Source organism: Eumetopias jubatus, unplaced genomic scaffold (assembly GCF_037043125.1).
Source record: "Eumetopias jubatus isolate StellerSeaLion01/CBP00866 unplaced genomic scaffold, mEumJub1_p1.0 scaffold_17, whole genome shotgun sequence".
NCBI classification, from domain to species: Eukaryota; Metazoa; Chordata; class Mammalia; order Carnivora; family Otariidae; genus Eumetopias; species Eumetopias jubatus.
In genome coordinates this window covers 5,106,703-5,130,765 of record NW_028274823.1, presented here as the reverse complement: position 1 = coordinate 5,130,765, position 24,063 = coordinate 5,106,703, and the positions used below count along the sequence as shown (strand labels likewise).

Genomic DNA, 24,063 nt, shown 5'->3' with positions numbered 1-24,063 from the left:
CACATCCTGCACCATCACGGGGGGACCAGGCACTGGCTTTGCCAGGGATTGAGGGGTTTACTGGCATGCGGGGATTTCAGTGTGAAACCATAAAGTCCTGGGCAAAGCAGGTCAAATTGGTCACCCCACCCAGCACCCCAGGGTAAAGGTGGACAGCTCTCCTTTTGTAAATGGAAACCCAGTGTCTCAGAAAGGGGAGGTAACCAGCCCAGGCTCCTCCTCTGGTAGGAGGACCCAGGCAGGCCAGACCCCGAATCCACATAGCACCCAGATCACGGCCATGAGAGGAGGTCCTTCCACAGCTGAAGGCTCGGCACCCTTCCTATGACCAACACCTTAAAAAGATTTCAGTGCAAGCTGGAGATTCCTATTCCCTTTTGAAAAGGAAATGGTAAAGATCAGAAAATTATTTTTAAACGAAGGCCCTGCCTAAAGGTATGTAAGCTTGTTCTGTTAGAAATCAGGCTTTTGGTGGTAAAGAAACAAACACTCCAAGGGCAAAGTCAGGCCAGTGGTCCTGTTCGCTGTCATCCCTAAGTCTGTTGATGCCGACGGTCACCCTTTGCCCTATTGTGTGAGGAATGCACGATGCAAGAACATTTCTCAGTTGACTGTTTTGTAAACTGACTTTTTAAAGACAAATTCATTCATTTCTTTATACAGAATAAAAAACAATTCCAGAAACGATCCAAAATAGTAGAGCAAGTTAACACATACTTTCAGAAAGTACACGTAACTTTTAAATGCACAGACCTTCGATTTTCCCAAAGTGAGCCGGCTGTGTCACCAGCACCCACATGAAGGAATGCAGCCTGACCGGCCAGGCCCCCACGCCAGCGTGCTGGTGCTCTCTCCCAGTCCCTTGCAGAGGTGACCGCTCTCCCCACTTCTAACACCATACATTCAATTTATCTGCTTTTGAACTTTAAGTAAATGGACTCATAGAGGGTGTAAAGTCTGTTTTTCTAAGGTTTCTTGAATACCGATGATGTACAAGGAGCTGTGATTTTCAATGAAAATCTCAATGCCTTGACTTCGAGTGCATCCCAGTATGCTCTTATGGGAGCCTGGGTGTCCCTTATATGGGTCACAGACTTGTCTTAATAGCCAGTCCTGAAAGACCATCCTCACTGGATGACCACCTCAGATAGGGTGCGTGCTCTGGAAGGCATCGCCGCTATGCAAAGCAACCATGTAAACTTTGCCATAACTGAGATCAACAGAGTATTTGGCTTCTGTGTTGGGAAGTCTTCTGGACGCTGAAGCCCTCTGCACTGTGGCCTGAGCAAACAAGTCAAGACAATAAGGGGCAGCGGTGGTCAGGTTGGAGGGGAGGTAGCATTCCAAAGTCATCTTACCTGGCACCCGCCAGAGGCGGTGTGATGGGAAGGCACAGCCGTCTCAGCAGACCATCCCCTTCCAGCCCTGGGGTCTGCCCACATGCTTGCCCATCCAGGAGTCCTGCCTCTAAGTCCTGGGAGTCCTCAGCCAGTGCCCGGGGCCGGGAAGCTTCCACCACTTCCAGCCATTGTTATGTCTTGGTAATCTATGCTCTTTGTCCTCAAGAAGGGCTTGGGGAAATTTGGGGAAGGGAGGTTGCTCTGTGTTGGGATGGTCCCTATAATGCAGGGGGGTTTGGGTCTGGACGCCACCTTCACCATGTGCTAGCTGAATGACTGAGCTCCAGATCTCTGCGTCAACACCAGTGTTCTACCTGTGAACTTGAAATAGTAATAACTGGGCAGGTGCAAGCATTCAGTTAAAACTATTTTGTGGCAGCACCTTGCACAAGTGAGCATTTGACCAATGCCAGCGGCCTTTCCCTGGAGATAAGATGTGATTGCAGTTGTGCCTTAAATTCGGTCCTCAGCTTCCTGGCTGACAAGGCAAAAATGAAAACACAGTGGCTTTTATTGTTCTAGTCCAATTAAAAGAATGTTCCCAGTTTTTCAGGAAATATAAATACTTTCCTGGTGCTAGATTCTAAGACAACTTTATTTTGAAAGCCTGAGTAATTCAGTTGATAGGGTTTGCAATGATTTTTTTTTTCTACCAGAAGATGGAGAAATCACCTTTTTATCTCCATAACATGTATTAATCCCTTAATTAAAAAGTACTAGTCCGAGGCTATACATTAAGTATGGAGAGCTAATGGGTTGCCATTAGATTCAGTGAGTTCTGTTTCTGCATTTCTTTCACTGTCTCTTTTACTGGACATCTTACAATAATAACATAAAGCTAAAGGGCATAATGTCTAGGGTGATGGGAGGGAGTCCTTCCCGTACTTGGTGCTTGATGCCTCTGGCACCTTTGCATGTCTGTGAGGAGGAAGGAGGTGACATACTTTGCAAGGGTTGTGTGCACTCTTGGCATCAGCGTCTGTAAAGGAGAGGATCAGACTGGGGGCTTTTCTGCTATAAAATTACAGGCCTGTAGGATAGTGAGTGTAAACTGGTTAGTCAAAAACTGAGTAATCTGTTGAACACTTCAGGAGTGCTTTGTGAAAATGTGCTGGTTCATTGAGTGTGGGATTGTGTTCCAAGGGCCTCTGGGCATTGGATCCAGAGCCAATGGATTGGCTAAAGGTCGAACCTTTGCAGGGTTGCTAGAGTTAGGGAGGCGCAGATATCTCTTCTCTTCACCGGCCTGGAGACTTCAGAATCTGGATTACTTTGTAACTTCAACCTGAATGTTCAAAACATTTCAGTTGAGTTATTTGCTTTTTCACAGAAGAACTTAAAACACACACACACACACACACACACACACAGAATAGTGTGAAACCTAGGTGTTTCCCCAGCCCTCAGTGGCCTGGGAATCCACCACACACAGACTCCAGACCGGAAGAGGTAGAGTTCAGGGAGCTGTGAACGGTAGGAGTCCATTTCACACAGAGGTTCTTGGGGCCCCTGTCCTCCACAGGCCTTCAGGGACTGAGCTGCTACATGGCACCAAGAGCATCCTAGATCTCAGAGCTGGCCCTTACAATGGAAGGGCAGTGAGGGGCCCTGTCATGTAACCAGAGCTTTGCATATGAAAAGTCCACATTTGCAGAATTCCTTGGAATCAGAGCAAACCCTCCTCCTGATCCCTAACCACCCAGGGCCAGATTTCCAGCCTTTAAGACAGCTGGTCTCTTGCCCCTCATTCCCTGGGGGAGGGGGCAACTTCCCCTCAGACACCATGGATAACTCATCTGTTTTACTTTGCTGTGTTGCCCAAAGCACCTAATCAAATGCATCAAAGTAGTAGACATTCCATAAATATATCAATATCTGCTGGCCACCCGATGACATAGCATAGCCACAGATGGAATGATACCTGTGAGCCTCCCACCAACTCTTTATTTATTCTGAACTCCGAAGCTTGGTTATTCTAACTCTTCTTTCATTAATCCTACAGTGGGCTGAGTTTACTAGTGGATGCTGAAGTTTTCATTATGGCTGCTTTCATGAATGAGATAACCTAATAGTCTCCCTTCCTCGTTGAAGATTTTAGGTGGATGACATTCCTATTCTAGGAATCGTTTATTGGAGAAAGGCCATTTCATTTTAATGATGAGTATTTTGAATAATTAGTCATTTTAAAAATAAACTATCCCTCCAGGTGAAATTTATCTGGGGCTGATGGTGGGGTAGATAGGCTTCTATGGTGTTAAAATTAATTGATGTAGCAAAAGCAACTGACGTCATTATCATGTCCCATATCTGCGACAGAACCATGGAGGGCTCACTGTCCAACATACAGCAGCGAAGTTCTCTGTGTCCTTTGTCACGTGCAGAGGGCTGGCCAGCATGGCACGCAGAACTGGAATGTTACAGAGAATACCAGTCCGACATGAGTTGTTAGCTTCATTCCCCAGGTGTGCTGACGTGGCACTCGCCACACCACTGGGGTGTGTGCAGACGTTCACACCCCACTGGAGTCTGCGGCACAGAAGGACCCTGGTGGGCACAGGCAGTCTGGCCCAGGACAAGGGATCAGGGAACAGTTGGAGCACAGGTCTGACAATAACAGACTTGGGTTGGGGGCAAGGTTTGACATGAAATTCAGGGATGTCACATGTGTTCTTGGAGCTTCTGTTTCCTCCCGTGTAAGGTGGAGAGGTTGTTCCCAGCTCTCTGTGGCGTCGGTTTGGAGACATGACACCTGCCTGGTGTGTGACACATGGCGTGGCCATGGGGCAGGAGAGCCCGTGCCCGGGAGCCCTGGCTTTGTTGTTGTCAATCCTCTGATAGAATGAGCACCGAGGTAAGGAGGTTCCCATCGAGTCCTGCGGCAAATGCAAGGTGGTTCTTGGGGGAACCCTCGAGAGCCCATGATTTCCAGGTTAGTTTAAGCAGAGGGATGCTTGTTAGCGTGGCGGCTGCTCTGGAGTGAGACTCCAGCTCTCCACTGGCTGGAGATATGTGCCGGGAGGGTGCGTGGCTCAGGAAGGCTGGTCGGGACTCCCGTGGGGACGGCCAGACCACAGGGGTTTCCATCAGTGCTCGCTTAGGCTCCTGCCAAGTTCAGACATTGAGCTCCATCCAGTTTTCCCACATTCAACTCCCAGAGCTTTTACCTCTTCAGAAACCAAGGCCTGTTTTCAAAGAGCCAAACCCTTTGCATTTGTTCATGAACCTTAGATCTGAGTTTAGGGCTAGGCGGAAGATAGTATCTCCGTGTCCTCAGCCAGGACACACCAGATAAACTGTTGGCTTTTTAAGGAAGTGATGCTTCTTGACCAGGAGGGAGCTTCGCTACGAGTGTCCTTCCTCTGGTCGCTGGGTCATGACCACTTCCTCCACGGTGGCCCTGGGGACTGCTCCTCCGCACACAGCCTGTCTCCCAGGAAGTGACTTCTGGCCTGGGCAGGGGGTTTTCCAAAGGTTGGGGTGGAGGGCGTGCCTCCAGGTGGATTTTGTTTCAGGCTCTGCCTCTTACTGACCACGTGACCTCCTGCAACTTGCTTCGAGGTCCTTGTGAGGACTAGTTGGTGACTCCTGTATGTCGAGTGTCCAGTGTTGTGCCTGAGAGATCATCAGTACCATTCTGACTGCTGTGCCTGTGGCCCCACCCCTCTGCCACCCCCAGGGGGCAGGCACTGGACTTTCTGTCCCAACAGAGCTGCCCCTTCTCTGGACCTCACTCTCTCACTTCCATGGTTTACAAGCTTCATCATATAATGCTGTGTCCTTGGATCATCATCTGAAGCTGACCATGACCTCATGTGTGGAGGTCACCGAAGTGCAGAGAAGATGTGGGACCTGCCCAAGGTCACCCAGCTTGAAGGTCACCTACCCTTCCACTGTGGCAGTGTGCAGGGCTCTGGCCTGGGGAGCACACACGCTGGGTCTTCCTGTCTCCTGAGGACGTAGGTTACAGGACAGATCACCAGCCATGCCTGCGGCAGATGGGGGCCCATGGGGTCCCTTCCGAGCGTGTAGACATACTAGTCTGCCTCTACCCTCTAGCCTCTCTCATCTCCACATTTACCCGAATGCCTGAGACTACACAGATTGTTGAAGCAACTAAAACCCATACATTTTAAGATGATGCCTTGAGCTGTAGGGAAAAAAAATACTTTTTCCTGAGAGGGATGCATGCAGTGCCTTCCAGTGGAAGGGGAGGGCTGACCTTTGTAGGTAGACAAAACAGAATGCCAGTCCAACATTACACTTCTGTGGCAGTATATTGTTCCAGAATGGGGTGCCGCATATTTGTGTTATAATGCTGTTTTTGTTTTCAAGTGAATGCTGCAGTGTTCTTTCGTGTGTAGGAGGGATTCATTACAAGTTCACAGAACTTTTTCAGGGGCGATGGGGGAGAAAAGAGGTGCTTGTCCTCAGCAGAGTATACCAAGCCTGGAGACAGTTTTGTTCATAGCTCAGTGATGTATGAATTCTCCGAAAGCTCACCTTTCGTTATGAAGCTGGCGTTAAATAAAGATACTTAGTTTTTCCCTTTAAGATGCTACAAGGTATCCTCTGCCACCTAACATTGTTTGAAAGCTAGCCTCTTCTCTGTGCACAGGCACCTTACCTGGATTCTTAGTAATGACCTAGTTTAATGGGTCAGATCAGACGATTAGGTTGGGGGAAGTTATTAAACCAAAATATCTGAGGGTTTGCATTTTTTTGGGGGGGGGGCAAAATAACTGGTTGATGAGCAGATCTTTCACTTACCTGGTTTACTAGTTTTCAAAGTCTCTCTTAGGAATAGCTAACAAACTTTTGTGCTCTGGATACCAGATTCCTGGAAAAGAATTGTGCTGTTTTCAGAGTGCTTTTCTCCTTTTCTTATGATGCTAATATATTTTTTGAGTCTCTCAGAGAAATCCTCTGGTGTCTGTGAGGGGTGCCCATACAAGTCACTTCCAGGGAACTCTGAGTCTGGGACCCCCCATCTCGAGGAATGGCCCACCTTTTGCTCAGGCCCCCAAGTCAGGCCCAAGGTCTCCCTTGATTTCTTCCTCCCCCTACCTTCCATGAGGCTGTTGGGCTTGGCCCCCTTGATCTTTAAATAGCCGCCTATCCTCCAGCGCCATCCCTCCTGCCACCGCCCTCAGGTGCCCCTCCCCATCCCTCGCCTGGACCACAGAATGGCCTCCATATTGCTCTTGGATCCACCGTCCATGCTCTGTTGCTCCTGGCCTTTCTCCCCTCTGCAGCCACCATAGTGGCCTTCCTCGTAGGGAGCAGAAAGGGATGTCTAGGCTTGCAGCCTTCTGCAGCTCCCTTGCAGCTTCAACCCAAATCCAAATGCCTTTGCAGCATCCCAGGCCTAGCCCACCTCACATTCCAAATCCATACCTGTGATTTATTGGATATCTTGTGTATATGGAGGTCAGCACTGGGTCCCTTATATGGATTACCACATTTATTAACCCAGCACAATCAGGATTATTATTCCTATCTCCCAGGTGAGGGGGCTAAGGCTTAAAAACGTGAAGTGACTTGTTCCAAGGTCAAAGCCAGGATTCAAATTATTTGCCATTTTTAGAAATTCCATGTGCTCTCTGGCTTCCCTGCCTTTGTTTCTGTTGTCTGCCTAGGAATCTTATTCTTGAGAAAGATGCCCTGACTTTGACAAGACATGGGTTAGATGCCACCGCTTCTACCTTTCAAAGCCCCCGCCTGACTGTGATGATAGTGTGCACCCCTGCATTTCAACAATCTGATTATAAGCCTGTCTTTGGAGACGAACCATGAGAGACGATGGACTCTGAGAAACAAACTGAGGGTTCTAGAGGGGAGGGGGTGGTGGGGGGACGGGTGAGCCCGGTGATGTGTATTAAAGAGGGCACGTACTGCATGGAGCACTGGGTGTTATATGCAAACAATGAATCATGGAACACTACATCAAAAGCTAATGATGTAATGCATGGTGATTAACATAACATAATAATAATAATAATAATAATAAAAGAATAAAGCTGCTATAAAAAAAAGCCTATCTTTTGGAATTCCTTTAGGGCAAAGACCTCGAGCTCCCATCCATGTATTTTTTTTTTAATTTTTTTATCTCTAGATCTTTGGCATTTGGCACAGCATGAGCCCATAATAGATACTTAGTGAATGGTAACCACTGGTTTGGTGCATTTCTTCACTCACCCAACTAGTATTTTCTGAGTTGCTAATAGGTGCACAGAACTGTTTATGTAAGAAGTTCCAGTTAGAGATGACGGGATTTCCGATCAGAAAGCACCAAACTAGCTACAGATTATATATCTTTGGGGTGAGTGTCTGCACCTTGCTTTGCCATCGGTAAAATGTGGATTGTGCCTGCCCGCATCCCAGGGCAGTGGAGAGATGGCCAACTTAGTCTTAATCCACTGTCCTCCTAGATTATGTTGCTGTGAAGGTGTGGTTGGGAAGGATTCACAGGCAGATGGAGGGAGCAGCAGACGAGAGCTTTGTCCAAGAGCGACAAACTCAAGGTAGTCTGGAGAGCTCGGACCAGGGATCCAGGATGGCGCTGGACATGAGAAGCACCTGGCTATTTTGGGTGAGATGGAAAGCTTTCTGGGTCAGGGAGCAGCATCAGGAAAGCAACCAACAGGAAGACCATGGTGTGTCTGGAGGACGGTAGAAACAGTTCCGTGTGTGTGAGGCGCCTCTAGAAAGTTCCTGCTCTGGGCACCATTGAGAGGAAGCACACTGTGGCTTTCGACAGGCTGCTCAAAGGGGGGCTTGGTCTTAGAAGTGGGAAGGGGACCCCCGAGAAGGACGCTGTCCGTGAACGCTGTGTGGGTGGCTTGCTGCCTCTTCTCCACCCTAGGGTCTTCCCTGGGAACTTCAGAGCTCTGTGAAGCAAGCCAGAGGGTTGTTTACCAACACATTCTTCTCTTCTTATCCATGCCAATCTGATCAGGAAAAAATGCTGTTTCCTTTATTCGTCAACAACAGTTATAGGATAATGAAGCTGTGTTTATTAATAGTGGCACATTTTACTTGTCCCTTTGCCATTTGTATAGGATTGGTAGCAGCTAGCATTTTAATTAACAGCAACAATAGATAATTTTAAATTAAGGAGCACATTATAAGTTATCTTTTCATTCTGGGTCCCAGGGAATAATGATCCTCCTAAATAGTTATTTAATGCCATGGCTCATGCATTACGCTGTCTTGAGACATGGTACTTTGCCCTGGGCCTCCGCAGCCTGATGCTGTTTACAGCTGAGTGTGAGGATGATCAATCAAACCCTTCCCCTACATGGTTAGTGGGCTGATCACAGGCCTAGGGCCACTTGGGGAAAGGCAGGGGCCTTCCAAATTGGTATTCTCAAAATTAACACCCACAAACATCAGTTTACTATCTGGATATTAGAGATAAATCATTTTCTTTGAAGTTCACTGAGCCTTAGACCAAGAACACCATCTTTTGTATCAGATTCAGTGTTCAGTTACCTTTGGCATCACGTACCCAGTGAGCCCATCCTACGTACCTTTCACAGTGAGTGCAGTGGAAGGAGGGAAAGAGGCCTTGCTGTCAAGGGATGCTCCCCTACGGACCCCATTGCACCCTGCCTGAGGTAGGAGAAACAATGTCAGGTGAGATGTGATCACGGCTCTGGCAAAGGAGATCAAAGAAGCACGGGGCATGCAGGTGAGGCCGTTCTCAGATGAGGTCTCACTCCCTCCCTGAGCTGGTTCTCAGTCTCATCTTCGTCTCTGCCTCATCCAGCCTGGTGGAGACATCTAGGTGTGTTCAGGGGTGGCCACTGGGACCCCTTCCGACTCTCCTGGCACATGTTACACCTGGCCCCTGGCATCAACCTTAGCGTAACTCGACTGAGACCATCCCCTGGAAGATGAGAACGGTCCTCACACATGCTTGGGCAGTAGCAGGTTTGTAAGCACGGTATTCTTCGGTACTCCTGCAGAATACCATGAAATTCATTCACCCACTCGGCAAAGGGATGTGGACGCCTCCCCTGAGCCAGTCTTCTAAGCACGTGGGACATTTCTCTCCACTGTCGCTAGGAAAGACATTGCCTTGTGTGTGCATTGACAAATGATATCTCTAAGCATGTGAGTCCGCGAAAACAGGCTGAGAAAGCAGCCGGGGTTGGCTGGTCCCCTATTGCCCATTAATGGTTAATTTATGTTTCAGTCCTTTTATTCCAGATGCTACTTGCCAGCAAGCAAACAGTAGTGGGAAAAAAGGAAAGTGATTGAATTAATCTACCAATTTCATTTTTCTGCGGACTGGAGAAAGAGGCTGATGTTTGCTGTTTCTGGACAGCAAGTCCTGACCGGACGGGGAGGGTCCTGGGTTTCCCCGGGTGTGGAGCCCATCCTACAGGCCAGGACCCTGGGGTCCACAGGGGCGGGCAAGGGAATCGGTCCACCTTGTCTGGAACACGGCTGAGCATGACTTGGTTTACTACAGTCGAACGGGATGGCATGGGGGGACGGGAGCCAGCACCCAGGAAGCAAGAGATCTCTGGTGCCAAGGTTCAGAGTGGGACCCTGCTTCGTGAGAAGAGCATGGTGAAGTAAGTCAGGCTTGGTCATTGGTGTGCGACTAAAACCAGGGGCGAGGGAGGGGCGGGCTCACAGATGACCCCATTATGAAGTGGCAGACCCCCAAGGAGGGGGCATGGTTGAAGAAACAACACCTGCCGACAAGGCCAGGGCTCCTGGGTTTTCCCGATCTATGAGAAATTTTCATTTGTACATGATTGCAGAATAGAGAGAATCATCATTTATACAGCAGGGATTCTGCGTGTTTAATAGTTCAGTACATTTCCAACAATAGCTACTTTTTTCCCCCTCATGAAAGTTTTTGAGGGAAAATGTGAAATCCACACTTCCCACATCTGGGGAGTCAGGAGCCCCGGGTAGTGCCCCAAGAGGGAAGCTGGATCCCTGGCATCAGGACTGGATTCTAGATGCAGATGGGAGTGAACATCCAGAGAGAGCAGAGGTCCCAGAGGCTGTGTCTCGGTGGGACCAGGCCTGCTTTGGTCCTTCGGGTTCCTCCTAGGCGGGCTGAGGGAGGGGAGGGCATGTGGGAACAGGTGCATCTGGGGAGTCCTCTCTCCTCACTTCTGCTCCAGTGCTCAGAATCCAGCCCCCCCGCCCAGCCCCAGGGCTCTAAGCCCAGCTCTGCACAATTAGAGAGAAAGAGGCTCATGGACACTTGCATACACAAGGGCGCTCCACCTCCCACCCAGTGCCAGATGACTAGGTGGTGAGGGGAGCGAGGGTTCGAGGGTGAGCACCTACCTCTTGCCTTCAGGGCCCAGATTGAGCTGAGTATGCTGTGGGCGTCTGGCCCTGCTCAGAGCCCCAGGGGGGCCACACAGCTGTAGGTTGACCTGGGGACACGCACAAACCCCATAGCCCAGGTCAAGTCCACAGTCCAGGAAGAGGGCCCTTTTGTCTTTAAGTACTTAGTGCAGCCAGTTCCGTTCCCAGGGAGCTCCAGGAGGCAAAGAAGCCTATGCCCAGGCCCTGGAGTCCCAGTGCAGTGACTGGTGGAGGGATGCCCAGTGGCAAGTTACTTAATCTCTCTGGGCCTCAGTCGTCCCATCTGCAAAGCAGGTCTAAAGCGAACTTGTTCTGGGAGTATTGAGAGAATTCAGCGATCCCTATGTGCACTTAATGGGATGTCTGGCATGGACTACCTATCCTTATTGTGGTTGCTTTCTCCAAGGATGTTTTCCTACTGTCCCTGCCCTTGAACACAAGAACCCCCACAGAGAAGCTACTCATGGGGCAAGGACTTTTTAAAACATGACAGTGATTGACTGTCACTATCTAAGAAGTGTTTGTGCCAAGTGCCAGGGGAGGGGGGCGGGTGAGGAGGGGGGCAGGTGAGGGGGGTGCAGGTGAGGGGGTGCAGGTGAGGGGGGTGCAGGTGAGGGGGTGCAGGTGAGGGGGGTGCAGGTGAGGGGGGCAGGTGAGGAGGGGGGCAGGTGAGGGGGTGCAGGTGAGGGGGTGCAGGTGAGGAGGGGGGCAGGTGGGGGGCAGAAGGACAAGGTCTTACCTTTACCTTTCACAGCCAGGTTTACACTGGCTCTGGGCAGCGGGAGGGGCACATGCTTGTTCTAAACCTGAACATCTGGCCCTTGGGAGGCCAGCATAGGAGAGGCCACCCTCCTGTCTGGGGCTGGGAGAGCACTCTGTGCCTCTGAAGGGAGCACAGAAAATCAAAATCCTTCTCAAATTCCATGCCAATGATAATGGCAGAGATGGACCGTGGACATATGCAAATATAATAGAGTCCTTGGCTTGCTAATTCGCAGAATTTCCTAATCCAAAAAGGGGCCCCCCCCCAACTGTGGGGTTAGTAGCGAGGTGCCATTTTATGCACTTTGGATGGGGATTGTCCTTCAGAAATACTCTCAAGAAGCAGGCAGGGATGTGCATGGGTCTTTGCTAAGCAGCTGTCCATGAATAATTTTTAAAATTTGCCAGATATTTAGAAGTCCAGCTTCTTGGTCATGGATTGACAAAAAGGGTTGAGAAAACAGATCTTTCCTCCAGCCTTAGCAACATGGTTTTCCAGGACCCCTGCCCCTGCCTTTTCAAGGTGGCTTGCTGTGGGGTCGTCAGAATATGGTTCTCCCAGACTTATCATTCGGGAGTTTTCCTGCCCCCAGTGAGATCAGCAGCCCCTTTCAGCCTTTTATACCTTAGGAAATACAGAAATTAACAGCTTTGCGGATGCCTGGAAGGTAAACAAGGAAACTGTGAGACTTGGCAGCGTATGATGTCCGTGAGAATCTGAAGCCCAGATGATTCAGAAGCATTGTGCAGGGTCCCCCAGCCGCCCGTGTGCATTACCGCGTGGAGGCAGAGTGAACTTGTTCCTTGACAGAATGCTGAGGCGGCCGGTGCTCTGTGCCTGGGGCCTCTTGCTTTTCCACCGCAGGTGGCATATGTGCTGCGGTCTCTTGTTCTCTCCTTTGTAGTGGTTTTCTGCTCTTTGGGCAAGCCGTCTAAATTGTCCTCCTCAGTGTGCTTGAGAGACCCTGTGCCTGAGGGGGATCCGTTCTGACATTTGATGGGGGACAACTCAATGTCTTCGGAAACACTGGGATCTGAGGGAAGGCAGCCAGGGTGAAGGAGCTCCTCTCTGGGTCTGCCTGCCCTGATTAGACAGTGGCAAGCCCAGATTCATGGTGTTTGATTGCATGATTTTGATTTTTCATTTGTGTGCCTTTGCTTTATAAAATTTTAATCTGTCATCAAAGTTCACATTTTAGATACTATACATGTGGAAATATATATGTGAGCATTTTTAAATAAAATGAAAATTTGCATCCCCAAATTTTTCAAATGCTGCTGCCCATTTAAAAGAATAGCCTGGTGATGGATATTAAAGAGGGCACGCTCTGCGTGGAGCACTGGGTGTTATGCCCAGTGAATCATGGAACAGTACATCAAAAACTAATGATGTAATATATGGTGGTTAACATAACAATAAAAAATAAATATATAAATAAACAAAAAATAAAAGAATAGCTTGCAGATACCCGCCTTGGCAGCGCATGTTCTGCCCACTTGAATGTTTAGGATGCTCTGGGCCAAGGGTGTGTGTGTAAAAGACAGTTTACTTTTGTCTGAGTTTGGAAAGATACCCTGGTTCTGTCCATCTCAGAGCTTGACAAGTCAGAATAATTTTAATTTCTTCCTTAAATGAAGTAGTCCTGATGGATTGATTGTAAATGTTGTAGCTTTATTTTCTTCTTTGTGAGGTATGGATGCACAGTAATGTCACGTGGTCTTTCCATATCTTGTGAGCGATCTCCCTGCTAGGGAGCCCTGCAGCCTGGGGCCACTTCCTGCAGGACTGCCCACCCGGCTGACCTCGCCTGCCCGGCTCCCCGCCTTCTCGGTGGATTTCCCCTGTTCCATGTCCTCACACCACCTCTTTCCCAGGGTCTAGCTTGGCAGGCGTCCTTGCTGCCTCTGCCCCTTGGAAGCAGAGCGGCCACATCTGGATGCCCCAGGGACAGAGCTCCACACTTCCATGGTCCGGCCAGGCCACTCCCACAGAACCCCCCCCACCCCCACCCCAGGAAGTGTGTGGCCAGTCAGCCTTTCCAGGTCTTTCTGGCACGCAGACCACAGTGAAGCTTTCCCTGGGGTGAGAAGAGATTTTAGGGAGTTGCTTATGTCACCGCTGTCCTCAACGGCATGCCTTTCATGGGTCCTCCTGCTGGCAGCCACTGGTAGATACTAGGAATGTAAAGAAGAGGCTGACTGTCCCTGCCTTGAAGGAATTACAGTTTCACTGTGGGGAATGGAGACCCAAGAAGAAAAACAAACACACAAGCAAACAAAAGTAAACTATAGGGTAAGCTGGATTTGCCTGTGCAGCCCAGCCCGGAGTGGTCTCAGCAACCTTGGGTTAGCATCCCTGCTGCCCTGCCTTCTTGCTCTGTGTGACGCTGGCTAAGTCAAGGGGCTCCTGGGGCCTCAGTGTTCACTTCTCTAAAATGGGACTCATCTTGTCTATTTCACAGGACTGGCTGTGGGCTGGGGAGAGACATGGTAAGCAGCACTGGACAGGATCCCAAACCCAACAGCTTCTCTCTTTCCCTCGTTTGGAGGACGGGGCCATTCCTGGTGAGACCAGGAACCTTTCCAGTTGTGGAATGCTGCTGTGCCGGGTGACGCCCCCCCCTGACGTGAGCAGATCTGTCCGTGGGAATGGATCTGCCCCATCCCCAATTTTAAATGTGCTTATTCCACACTTTCAGACGTTGTGCTCAATATTCGAGTAGCAGTCTGCTTCAGGGCCTGAGGCTGCAGAAAGTGTTCCTGAGATGAAGGTTGACTTCTGAGTGTATTCTGGTTGCTTGGTTTTTGTTCTCATTCTGTACTTTGAGAAACTGACAGCTGTGGTTTCATGCTAACACACGTGAGCCCAGACCCGTACAGTATGTGATCTCTCTGCACAGCCACGGTTCCCTGTGTTCTTGCTTAGTTTACAAAAGAAAACAACATGAGTTCAAACTTTAATTCAGAATTACTGTTTGTGTTTGGTACTTAGTGAATTCTGCTTATTCATTTGTTTAACCAGCAATTGACCGAGTGCCCACCTGGTTCTACACTCTAGTGGGTTTTTCCTGTGTGGTTTTTAGTTTGGTTTGACTCAAGCCTGCAGTTTTGCTTCTGCCTCTGATATACTTCTGCATCTCATTGGGTTTCGTTTTACGTTAAAATGACTCAACATTGCTTTGGAAGATAGTTTTGAGCATTTCTACCAATCCTGAAATATTAAGGGGAGCTTCTACTCCTGGCTTTTTCCCATGCTTGGCCCCAGGCAAACACACGAGTAACTCTTCCCCAGGTTCTTTGAGGGGATTGGAAGGAGTAGACTGTTGTAGTAAGTTATTCTTACAAAAAGCAGTTCCCCTTACCTCCAATGATCTCACCTCTTGCCCAATCATCAGTGCCTCCCTCACCTTCTTGCCATTTGCTTTGTGTTACACTGGGCTCTGCTGCACTCTGGGAACTCTGTGACTTTATTTCTTACCCAACAGACTGATCCCTAGTTGATTTTTTGTGGATTCTTTTGAATTTTCTATGTAGATCATCATGCCATCTGAGAAAGCAGAAGTCTTATTTTTTTCTTTCCAATTTCTGGGTCTTTTATTTCTTTTTCTTGCCTTATTACATTGACCAGGCTTCCAGTTCAATGTTAAATATGAGTGGTGAGGGTGGACATCCTTGCCTTGTTCCGAGTATTAGCAGGCAAGCATTCACTCTTCCACCAGTAGAGATAATGTTAGCTGTAGATTTGCCCACATAGATTTAAAATTCCTTAATATTAGAAGAACCATTTCTTCTGCTTCTTTGGCTCCAAACCAATTTCACAGGTCAGCTTTTTAGTGAGTGCCTCAACTTGCTATAATTGTGTGCTATGGAGTCTTGTCTTCGGTTTAAAATATCTAGCCTGGCCGTGACTAAGATGAGAGGTATTCTATTTTGGTAGAAAACACCACATACTGCATTAGCTATTTAAAGACAGTGGCGATCAAAACATCTAGCCGTGTGGATGTGCAGTGACAACTGAGCGTGGTCTCCGGCTTGATGCTGCTGTACTGGCCACTTGAACAAGATCCAGAGGGTCATGTCTACCAACTGAAGCATGGATAGACAGAGCTTGGTGTATGGCATATGGAAAATGGCATAGTATTCATCCATAGAAGGGAATGAAGAACTGGTACATGTGACAACGTGGATGAACCTCAAAAAATACTAAGTAAAAGCAAGCAAGTCACAGAAGGCCACATCTTGTAGGATCTCACTTTTGTGAAATGTCCAGAATAGGCCAATCCATGGACAGAACGTAGATCTGTGGTTGCCGGAGGACAGGGGATGGGGAGAGGATGGGCTGGGGAGCTAATGAAATCACGGGCATGGGGTTTCTGTTGGGCTGATGAAAACGCTCTAAACTTAGGTTATGGTGATGGTTGTACAACTCTCTGGTTATGCTAAAAACCCGTGAATTGTACACAGGTGGACTTCATGGTATGTAAATTATATCTTAATGAGATGTTAAACACGAAAAGGGCATAGAAGCTAAATTGTTGGGGAATGAGCAGGCTGGGTAATGATTAAGCTGGAAAACCGGGGTGAGGGGCCAACTCATGTGGGTTTTAAGAGGCGGTGTCTAGGAAGAGGGACTGAGGGGCGTCCAGGCCTGGGGCTAGACACCACACGCTTCCGATCTCGGTCAGCTCCCACGCTCCCCCCATCACTGACATCAAAAGTTATCATCATGCAGATAAAAAAGCCTCAAGAAGACCCCAACAACCGAGCAAAAATGAGAACATTCATCTAGTGTTGTAGAGAAAGAAGGAGCTGGAATGAGCAGCTACCACCTTGTAACCAGAATACTAACCCTTTCTTTTTTCTCCTTTCTTTTTCAGACGATAACCTTCGCTTTTCCTTGGTGAGTACAGAATTTTTTTAAAGATTTTTTTTTTCCTGTAGTTAACTAATAACAATAAAAAAAGTGTGTGGGATTTACTTGTTAGAGAAACATTATCTCTAGAGAAAGAAGACCAGTATGGTCAGCGTGTTATATTAGAATTTTATGCCTGAACTCGCTTGAACAGGGTCGTATCACACTTTTTGTTACATCATTTTGTGTGTGTGCGCATGTTTAAAATCTGGCTAGGTGGTTCACTCTCTTGAACTGGATTGTTGAGAACTCAGTTTCCACATGCTCTCCTTTCACGGATTTGTCCGTACTTTTAAAAGGGCCTTGCTTTACCTCCCTGCACACGTGGGACGACTGTTGGGAAACACAGAGGCCCATAATTGCACTGATGGTAATTGTCTCTTAAATTGATCTGCTGGGGGGAAAACCTGCTGAAAAGGAGCTTTTCTGGATTGCACTTTGGGTTAAAAAAACAAAAACAAAAACAACCGTGTCATCATCACATAATTTTATGCCTTTTGAGATCTAGGCACCATTCCATGGCCTTGATGTCCTAGTACACATCACCTTTTTGCGTTTTACTTTATCAGCTTACTGGCGTTAGGTTCCCTAAAGAAATCGAGGAAGGAAAATCTAGGAGCTTTAGAAGTGGTTGCAGTGGGCGAGTGGCGCCGGTGTGCATGGTGTCACATGGTCACCTTTCGTGAGCGTACCAGGATGTAGGTGGCCAGGAAGTTGTGTTTCTTACGTGCATCACCTTATTTGAAATACTTCGACTATGTCCTGAATTATTTTAAGGTCAGTGTGTCACCTGTTCTGCTTTGGCCAGCCCCCTCTGTTGCTCTCGTGGCACGATTTCATCTGGGCATAAATGCTTATAGTCTTCCTGGTGTGATCAAATGCATTTGGGTTGTACGGACTGTTGCTCCCTATCTCAAAGGAATGCAAATACAGTCAGCGATTTATCAAGAGAGGGAATGGGAAAGGCTCCGTTTGCCACCTGCTAAACTAATTGTGTTGTCCCTGTTCTCTGTCACATCATTGTCAGATGTTATCGATATTGAATGGCATGATCTACTTGAGCAAATGTGGATGTCAACAGCGGGGTCCAAGAGAAGGAATATTACTGGAATAATATTACTGGATAGAGACTTAAGTACAAGAAGTCTGCAATCCCTCATTGCCTCAGAATCCTAAGCAAGAGGTGTTGACTCACCCATATTGGTTTGAATGGGTATTAAACATGCTACTTACCAAGAGCAGTGGCTCCCTACCTTGCTGGAATGAAACACTGGAGGGTCGTGCCCCACAGACTCATCTCCTTCCCAGATACAGGATCCAGATTATGATTTGTTAAAAGCATCTGCCCTTTGCCTTCCTTGGCTGTCTGCTCAGCACTGGTCCCTCCACACCCAGTCTTGCCATTTGCCTGTTCTAGGGTTTCCTGTCCTCTCGGCAAGTTGGCCAGCAGCCTGGCCATGTCGCTCTACCTGGTTCCATCGTTCTCCTCCCTTTCAATAGGAAAGTAAAGGTTGCTTTAGGAAGCTGTGAGTTCTTAAGTAAAAAGTGCTTCTTATTTCAGGAATTTTCTCTTCCGTGTGAGGAAAGGCTGTTCCAAGCATGACCCCCCTTTTGGTGGCTACCTTATTTGATGCCTTTGTTTGGAATCTGCTGCTGGGATGAAGGGGTGGAACATCAGATTGATCTTTTAGCCTGCGGCAATTTTATTGCTAAACGTTTGAGTCTTGTTCCAAAAGCTTCAAGATTTCAATGAAGAGAAAGGAATTTATTTCTAATTTGTGGGATTAGAAACTTGCTTTTGAGTCTGTTAGAATGAGATTAATAGTTCACTCTGGGCAGGGCAGGGGAGAGTAAGCACCCTGAGGTTGGTGACTGTCCCAAGCCACCATCCATCCACAGGTGGTGGGTGGGCCGCAGAGTAGGAGCCCAGCAGATGCCTGATGGGTGAACACGGGAACGTGTGGGAGGCCCCACTGCTCTCAGCTGGCAGTCCCCTCCTGGGATCACTGTGATGTGGAAGTGAACTCACCCCAAGTTAGCAGTTAGTAAGATTGTTGTAACTTACATCGTCACAAAATTCTGGCAGTTGTTTTGTTTAAAGAAGGTGTTCAACTGGGTAACGATGTATGTGCCATTGCCGTAATGGAGATCCAAAGGAGTTCTCTTCTCTAGCAACAATCTGATTCTTCATTTTAAAAAAAGGCACTCCGGGGCACCTGGGTGGCTCATTCAGTTGGGTGTCTGACTCTTGGCTCAGGTCATGATCTCATGAGTCATGAGATCAAGCCCTGTGTTGGGCTCTGCGTGGAGTCTGCTTAGGATTCTCTCTTCCTCTCCCTCCCCCTCTGCCCCTCCCCCCACTCTCTCTCTCTCTCTCTCAAATAAATAAATAAGTAAATAAATACATAAATACATAAAATCTTAAAATAAAAGCCATTCTACATTCATATTTGACTTTAAAAAAAGAGAGAGTTGACTTTCCCCTGTTTAACTGGATTAAGTGGGGCCTTTTTAGCATGACCAACCACCATTCCCATGGTATTCTGTTGTTTCTCCTTTTTGTAATATGTAAATACAGACGGGAAGTAATACTATAATTCATACCAACCATCAAACATGAATAAAGTTCCCTCAACTAGAGAACGCTTGCGACTCTGCGGGTCTCAGTTGCATAGTATTTAAATAATGCAATGGAATGTCAGAATTAAGAATTTATGCAAGACACGTAATTAAGGTTTAAATATCTTTTCCAGGCTCTTTGCGGTCTTATATTGTTATACCAAAGGGTATCCACCAGTAAGTAAAATTAAATGATACTGTAACTTGACTATTTCACTTTGGCTCATGGAAATACCAAAGGAATAAAAGGCAACGGAATTAAAGTGCTGATGTTAACAGTGAATTTAATTTTAAAATTAACTTCGAATATTCCGTCACTAGCTGTCTCCTCTTTAATGATCCATCCTTCCTCCTCTGTCAGTTTCAATACATGCGATTTTTCTCTTCTAAGTCATTTCTCTTCCTTGGTATTGATTCCAGTGGCCACCATGGCATGAAAAGAGAAGAAGAATCTGAAGGTTTTTAAATGTTTGCCAAGGCAGAGCGAACCACTTGTAACCCGCCTCAGCTGGGGCTACATTTTTGCAGGTGGAAGAGGGTGTTCTTGTGCTTGTTTCTGCATCTGCAGAAAGAAAACGAGAAGCCTCACGGATGATGTGCAGAGCACAGAAGACATGAAAACTTCCTCAAAAATTTGATTCCCATTTCCTGCCTTTGCCCTGTTCTTGGGTTTTTATTAGCATCAGTGGATCCTCTGGGTTTCCCATCTGAGCAAAATGTGTTTCTCCCAACAGTGAAGGAGTTACTCTCCCGTAACTGACATTGGAAGCTGACAGTAGGTTGGCCAAAGGCCCTTGGACCTGCTGGTGACAAACGGATTAATCCCTCATTTATTTCCACTTCCATTTTCCCCCCGAGGAAAGTTTCAGCGTTCTTCCAAGAAGTACCTCCTCAAAGAGTATACTAGGTAATCGTTTGTCATATAGCAAAGCCATGGATACTAGGCTGTCAGAGTTTCCACTTAGAGGAAATAGGAACACAGCTTTTCTATATAAACTCCTGGCTGGCCCCTGAGCTCCTGCAGACCCGGTTCGGAGCTGGAGTTCTTTGAGAAATCCTTTTCCAGCTGACAAGAAAACATGGATTCTCACAGGCCACAAAGGCTTCCTGGCATCATTCCAGTAGGACAAGAGGTAAAGGGAAGCTGGGAGGGGAATCTTTCTCGTCGCTTCGGATTTAGGTTGTGGTTGTGTGTCATATAATTCCCAAGGCATTTAAAAATTTGATTTAAGGAAGCAGTCATTAAGTGAACATTTGGCAAGCACCTCAGTTAACTTTGTCCAGCCCTGTGCAGGAAATCTGGGATTTATGCTTCAGGAAACTGTTTTAATCCACCGCAGCCTGGCCAAGCGGTGTATGGGGGTTGGTGGACAGGAGCCGGCTGCCTGGGGGCCGGGGGGTTGTCTGACTGCCAGCAATCCAAGGTGAGGTCCACCTTTTAGGAAAACAATTCCCAGTTATTGTTGGCTGGATGACACATCAAAATCCCACCCATTTTAAGTTGGATGTTTCCTATTTTTATAATCAAACCCACCCTCTTCACCTTCCTTATCAACTTGATCTGTGAAGTGGCATTTCAGTTAAAAGTGATGTGGTGAGAGCCTGGGAAGTACCCGGTCTGCAGGACCGTGAGCTGGTCTTCCAGGAGCTTGGGTTCAGGTTCACGAGGCGGGGACTGACCTTCTGTGTGCAGTTTCTGCTGTAGAAACAGATGGCATCCACGCCCACTGCCTGACGAGTGGCATCAGTCACACAGGGTGGGGGGAGGGGGAGAAAGACAAGAAATGTAGAGATCCTTTTAGGTGTGGGACTTACAGAGAGATTTCTCAGACACCCTGGGCCCTAGAATCAGGAATGAGGTCTGCCGCCCCCTGGAAGGAACGTGGACCCATCCCCATTTGATGCGGGAACTCGCCCCCACCTGCAGTGTTATCGACTGGGGCATGTCCCCATGTGCATCAGGACAGTGAGCCGCGGGAGGAGAAATCCTTTCTGTTCAAAAATTGCCCATTCCGGGGCGCCTGGGTGGCTCAGTTGGTTAAGCGACTGCCTTCGGCTCAGGCCATGATCCTGGAGTCCTGGGATCGAGTCCCGCATCGGGCTCCCTGCTCAGCGGGGAGTCTGCTTCTCCCTCTGACCCTCTCCCCTCTCCTGCTCTCTATCTCTCATTCTCTCTCAGATAAATAAATAAAATCTTAAAAAAAAAATTGCCCATTCCAGGGGACTTTTTTAAACAGCTTAGTGAAATACAGAGTTTGGTATAAAATATTTAAAATGTTGGAAAAGATTCCTGTGGAATTGCTAAACAAAAGTACGTCTCTGAGTCGCTTTTCTTCTTGTTTTGAATGGAAATGAGCATAAGTGGAAAAAAAACTGGATTTGAGTTATTTTAGGGTGGGGGCTGATTGGATTCTAACAACTTTGAAAAAATATGTTGATAGTGTTTAAGTGATTTCAAATAACCTGAGCAAGATTGGTCTGCTATCAGAAATGATAGAGATTTTGTGTTTGAGTGCTATCTATAAAAATATGTTTAAAACCACCATGTTACCACACTGCTGCTGAGAAATGAATTTTCTCAAAACGTCATGTTAGTGGAAATTATTATTCACAAAAACAGGACTTGATCTATTTCCTGTTTTGCCAGATAAATGCCTTATGCTGAAAACATAAATTGCATTTATAATCCTGCACACATGCGCGTAGAGCACTTTACAGTTTACAAATCGTGCTCAAGGTCATTATCTCACTCGGGCCTCAGAGATTCCCGGAGGCAGTCTGGGTGTGCATCCTCACCTCCACCTTGACGCTGAGGAGACAGAGACCCAGACGGGCTGGGGGAAGTGAGTTGGGAGGACAGCGGGAAGGGACTTAGCAGCATCCAGGGGCCCCTGAGCTGTGCACAGGCTCCTCTCAAACCTAAAAGCCAGGCGGCTCTCATTAGCACCACCCACAATGAGGAAGCCGACCTGCCGAAAAGAAAGCAACGTTTTCCATGAGGAAAAATATCATTTTGCAGTTATGCAAGTTTTAGAGGACAGTAATAAAAAGGGACGTATCCCATGGGTTCTGCAAACAGGTTGCTGATAGATAATTATATTTTGGAACAACTTTATGATCAGTTGAGTTGATCTTGGCCAGAGTTCCAAATGTTTCCGCACGTTATCTGTTGACCAAATCCAGTTTTCTAATCTCTCTTCACACACTTGCCAGGCTTCCTTTCAGCACAGTGCGGGGTTGGTCTATTCTCTCTGCCAGTGTTTATCAGGTGTCCCCTGCGGGCTCATAATTGTGCAGTCTTGAAAAATGAAGTGGTGGGTCCTAGTTCAGACTTGAGGAAATATCGCCTGGAGGGCCTGCGTTTGAGTCCTTTCTCTAGCAATTGTAATTGTGTATTTCGCACGGGAGCCTAGGAAAGGATTGGACGCACATAGAGTGTAGCTCCAGAAAGCTGAATGACTTAGACGTGTCCCTTCGTGCCCTGAGTCCTACCTTCTTTGTCTCAAAAATAAAGGGCTAGATGAGAATTTTTTAAAGGCCCCTTGGAGACATAGAGTTGATGTTCTCGGGTGATGCCTGTCTGGATTTTGAGTTAATACAGAAATCCCCCTAAATTAGCCACTGCTGTGAATCAGCCGAGCCTGGGCCAGATACATCCATCATTTTCCCTGCCGGGATGAAGTCTGCACCGCACGATGTAAATGTTTTATAATCTTCGCTTGGAAAAGAAAGCAGCTGTCCTTCACTGCTGATTCTCTTCCCTCTGCTCTTGTTTGTGTTTGCTCCTCCTGCCTCCAGAAGAACAAGGAACATAGAAAGGAGGGTTTTATGAATGGGGAAAACATTTTTGAAAAGCAATCTTCTTTCCATGATGTTGCTAATATGTACGAAGTAAAAACTGGGAATCCGTAGGCTTCGATTTTAAAACCTCAGCAGAAGCATTAGACAGTAACACAAAGGTACTTTCTCCGCACTGTTCTGAGATCCATTCTGGCAAAGGTTCTGGGGGCTGAGTAATGCTCTGCGTTACCTGGAGAAGTGATTCACTGGGAGGGAGGATTGCTCGATCTTTTCGGAAACCATGGAAACCCCCAATGCCATGATGCTTCCCTCTCCTGCGAGTAATCAGCAAAAGACAGGCTGGAAAGTGCTGGCCACGGAGATGAAGTTAGGGTCCTGAATGCACCCAGTGTGAGCGAGATCACACTCCAAGCCATCACTGTTTCCAAGTCTTGTTTCTGGCTTCCTTCCAACATGAAGTCAACACCGACATTCTGTTGTGCTATTTCCTGTTGTGGGTGGATTTATTTAATTTTTAATGAGTGATTCACAACCCATGGCTGTGCGTTTTCCTCCTGCTGAGAATTAAGACCTGTTTCCTTTAAAAAATTATTTTTGCTGTAATCTGGGCAACGTTGTGCTCAGCGTGTTTGAGACAAGGGGACGCGGCGCTATGATGCAGAGAAGGCATTTCGTCTCCCCCCGGGCTCTTAGGAAATAGCAGTGATGAGGTCATCCCGTGACAGGGGCGCTCTCGGTTAGAGGACGTCAGACCTCATGAAACATCCCCAAGCCCTCCTTTCTATAAAAATGTTTTTAAACGTTGTGTGGCTGTTTTAAACATTTTTTTTTTTTATGTTGCTACAAATCCATTCCACTTGGAAAGCCACGTGGTCGGTCTGCCTCCCAGAAAGCCTAGTCACATAATCAGTATCCACTCAGTCAGGCTTTCTCCCTGTCTGCCAGTTTACTCCCAGTGGCCTCTGTCCACCCAGCTGGGCTCACGTACCCCTTCTGCTCCACAACCTTAATGGAAAACGGCGCTGGGGGTCGTCCTGGTGACCAGAGCTGTGGAGCTCCTGTTTCAGGGTCCCCTGCCTCGCTGCTTCCATCCCTTGGCAGCTCAGCCCCGCGCCTTCAGATGGTTGGGGCGTGCAGCCATCTGGACAAGCTCATGCCCCACACGCAGCACCCGGGGCCCCAGCACGGAGTTTGTATATGAAGTCAGAAGTCCAAATACCTCTCCGATAT

The 24,063-nt window shown here is 47.7% G+C and overlaps 1 protein-coding gene across 1 annotated transcript in view; it reads left to right on the top strand.

The window, feature by feature from the left end:
- PTPRE (protein tyrosine phosphatase receptor type E) overlaps positions 1-24,063 on the top strand; it is a 151,635-nt gene that overhangs the window by 43,297 nt on the left and 84,275 nt on the right. Inside the window, exon 2 of the mRNA XM_028120030.2 lies at positions 16,379-16,401. The gene's annotated coding sequence lies outside the window, so the exon portion shown is untranslated. The remainder of the gene's footprint in view (positions 1-16,378; positions 16,402-24,063) is intronic.